The 3,970-nt window shown below is 44.9% G+C and overlaps 1 pseudogene; it reads right to left on the bottom strand.

Annotated features, from left to right (window-relative positions):
• Window positions 1-154: 154 nt before the first annotated feature.
• Window positions 155-3,698, bottom strand: LOC120836396 (annotated as a pseudogene).
• Window positions 3,699-3,970: the final 272 nt, after the last annotated feature.

Here is a 3,970-nt window from a genome sequence, read left to right as displayed (position 1 = left end):
TCTCCTCCGTTGTCTCCTTTTCCGCGGGGCTTCGTTTCAATCCTCCTTTGCCTCGTTTGCTGACCGTTGGTCCCGCCGCCACGCCTCACCTACCTTTATCACCCACGTCCGCTTCCTTAATGAGGGTACCTGTTGTTTCGGTCTCACTAGCTGTTCAATCACCTGCCAGAGCTCTTCCGTGCTGGGGCTTTCCCCTTCTTGTCCCGCCCTCTTTCCGAGGCCTATACGGGCGCCTCTCTTGCCCTAAAAGAGGGGCTATCACCTCGGTTATTGCTCTGGCCGCTCGCCGTACCCCTTCCTCACAGTAGTGCAGACTCTCCTTAGCAAGGCACCTCGTTGTTAGACCCTTCGTTAGGTCCAGAAAACGTGCCCCAATTTTTTGGCACAAACTGTGGAGTCGTGCGTCATTTGCAACTGCGTCCGCTTTTATTTCTCTTCCTCGGCCAGACACCTCCGTTACCGAGAAGATGATCGGTTTTGTTCCCTTCGGTGCCCATACCTCTTCCAGTTTGGCCGTTATGCTCTCCGCTACTCCCTGCAGTACTTCCTTGAGTTCCAAGTGTAGCACGTAGGTTCTTCGGGCAACTCGGGCCTGGCCCTCATACTTCGCGATGGCCTCGTGTGCCTGTTCCACAGCTGCTGTCTTTCTGTACAGGAATTCAACGCTCTCCGGGATCCCCGCATTCTAAACGAGTACTTGCGCAAATCGCCCAACATTTCCATCCCCTACCACAATTACCTCTCTCAGGACTCCCTTTGTGGTTTCATGGTTGGTGCTGGGTTTTTCATTCCTCCTTGAGCTATTGGCTCGGTGGTAGCGCTCTCTCTTTTCAGTTCTTCACTACTTCGCCTCCTCCTATCCTCTTTCCACAGCTTCTTGCTACCTGCTTCGTCCCATCTGTTCCCTCTTCCTGAGTCCAAAACTGCCCTTGCCCCCTTCTCCTGTCCCTGTACCTCCTGGGATTGTTTTAGGCTGACTGCCGTTTAAACTACGTTACCTCCCTTTGCCTCCGACGCGGTGTCCCGCACATCCTCTTCCTCGTTCCCCGTGGGTTATTTATCCTCCCGCTCCTTGTTCTGGGCCGGGTACCACGTGGGAGCAAGTCTCCCACCACGGCCAGAGGCCTCTGCCGAATGCCCAAACTGGACAACGGCCGAGGCGCGCAATAGCGCACGTATAGAAAAGCACAAAAGCCTATAAAAGAAGGCACACGCCCACAGAGAGGGGGAGGACGGACCGCGGCCACGGAGGCGTCCAGTTGGAACGCTCCGGCAATGTTTTACGTTGAACTTCATACTAACAATCCATTCCTGTTACTTTAATAAATGTAGTTTCTTGTATTGCCGCCTCGAGCTTCTCAAAGAGGCACACAATCACTTGCTGTCCCCCTCTCCCTGTCTTCAATCGCAAAGAAAACAAGGAACTAAAAAAAGCGGAGATAACTTGCTCTTCACCCCCCCCCCCTTTTATTTTTTGTAGAAATGCCAATTTGGATTTTTTGACTTTAGTTAATGTTTAAACAAATAGATTCAGAGGCTTGGTGTTGCAAAAAAAGGCTTTGCGGAGCTGAAGAGTGCCAAGCCTGTCTTTGCGCTGGTCGATTCCCGTGACAGGCCACTGCGCTCGACTTTACAAAAAAAAAAAAAAAAAAAAACTTTCTTTAGAGGGGGGGGGGGGGGGGTTGGTCCCGAAAAAAAAAGGAACGGAATGCAAGGAATCCGTTACGTCAAAAATGTAAGAGAATTGTTTTAAAATTACTAAAATATGTAATTATTCCGTTACTAAATTACCGATAAAAGTAAGGAATTACAAGTAATCTCGTTACTTGTAACGGATTACGTACAAGTCTGCACTCTTAAAAAAAAGAGTCGCTATGACTCTCTTTGGGGGTATTGGCGCGCCGCAGAATCGACTCCAGTTTGTAGAGTCGCTCGACTCTTTTTTTAAAGAGAGTCGCCACGACTCCTTTGCGCGCTACAGATTGGACTCCTCTACGACTCCAGTTTGTAGAGTCACTTGACTCTTATTTAAAGAAGAGTCCTGCGACTCTCATCACACTAGAGTCATGGTAGTGTATGGGAGACTCCAGGTGACGTAGTCAACTGCGACTCTTTAACGACTCTTATCCAACGGGGAAAAAGAGTCACACGACCCCGTCCTGGTAATCCCCGTGACTCTGTAACAAGAGTTGTGAAGACCCTCCTTTTATGAAGAGTCCCCCGACTCCTATCGCAAAGGAGTCATGGGAGTGTGTGAGCGACTCTCCGAAAGATAGTCAGTGCTGACTCTCACTTTGTCTGGAGTATAGCAGCCCTAGTCAAGTATCAGTTTGTTGAACAAAGGGAGGCATTGTGATCGCTAGGAGACTTCTTGCCGCCTGCGAAGTTCAACTTGAATTACTCTAAAACAAGGGTAGTAACATCAACTGTGGGAAAGTAAGAAAGTTGAAATGGAAACTTCGATTCCACCTAAAAGAAGCGGTAACATGAATTGTCTGCAAGTGTAAACGTCGAAATGCAGAACTGATATCTTACAATTTCCTGTAATGAAACATGGAAAAATGAACGATGATGGTCTTAACGATGCTGAACTGAATGCTGCTCTAAAATTTATCATGAAACACAACAGAAGCTTTCAGGACAGCATTGTTTTGTTACATTGGAATTTGCACACAACAAAAAAAAAGTAAAAGTTTTTTTTAATAGGCAGCTTAACTTTCTATTAGTTTGGTTACACTTATCACTTACAATAGGTTGTATATATTTTTTGTCACATGTCTATACTATTGGCAAGAGCTGGTGTGAACGAGCATGTTCTGTTGCTTTATGCCTGCTTTGAGTGGGCAGGTGGGTGGCAATAAATTGCAGGAATCTTCAAATTTAACAATAAAGATAGCTGTTTTCTCTCAGCTCATATCACTGCCATTTGTGGAAATGCAACTTCATGAGTCCTACCATGCAGGCACTGCAAAACAAGCCACAAGTATTTAAAACAATTACTTTATTAGAAATTAATGTGATACATATTGGTTCAAAAGCCTGCTTCGGCTTATCACAGGGGTTTTATCACAAACACTAAACAAATAACATCATAAGAAATAATACTAATACACAAAACTGGTATAACTATTAGACAAGAACGAAAATAAATTACAATGACAAGTTTTGTGAAGGCTTGCTTTGCCTGCTTGATGTTGAGGATTAAATTAGAATTACAAAAAATTACAAGTTTCCTAAAACCTTTGTTTGCCACCTTGCTGTTTTTTCAAAGCTTTGTTTTTCTTTTTGCAGTTTCTTCTTCTATTGTTTGAATCCTCATATCAACAGATGCACAAAAAAAATCTAACAGCAGTTTAGATACACAATGGAACACACAAACCTTTGTATTATAGCTGGACTATTCACCAAACACACATATGGAAAACATTAAAAGAGTAACCAATATTGGTAATTCTTTTCCCCTGTTCTAGGAATGTGCTCCAAGTGCTGTCACAACTTTCACAGCTCTTACCGAAATCTTTGTATTTTTTTTAACCATGAGGGTGCTCAAACACAAAAAGTGTGCTTCGTCGATTTCCCCCACATACTGACCTTTTTATGCTCAGTACATGGCTAATACCCGAGAGATTCCTGCTGAAAATTCCAGGATGTCGATTGATAGGTCCTCGCAGACAACGCACATGCTGCCAGATGTTCATGGGTGCTTTCAAGTGAAAGTAACGCCGGGTTCCCGAAAGTCTTTACTGGGTGGGTCCTGGGAAAAAAGAAGCCAATGATAAGAAATAAGTTCTGGAAGTCAGACGAAGTTGTAGGTGAGCAAAGTAAAATTGTCGAGGACATGTTAAGTGCCCGCAGTGTCATAGATGGAAAGTCCATGCAACAGAGTGAAGGCAAGTGAGGCAGACGCCCATTGCTGCCTTTCTATATTTCGCTTTCCCCAATTCTCACTTGATTGTGAAGCATTTCGTAC

This window comes from Ixodes scapularis, unplaced genomic scaffold (genome assembly GCF_016920785.2).
Source record: "Ixodes scapularis isolate PalLabHiFi unplaced genomic scaffold, ASM1692078v2 PGA_scaffold3__209_contigs__length_174095766, whole genome shotgun sequence".
In the NCBI taxonomy this organism is placed as follows: domain Eukaryota; kingdom Metazoa; phylum Arthropoda; class Arachnida; order Ixodida; family Ixodidae; genus Ixodes; species Ixodes scapularis.
The sequence above is the reverse complement of the archived record's forward strand: the minus strand, read 5'-3'. Positions and strand labels throughout refer to the sequence as shown.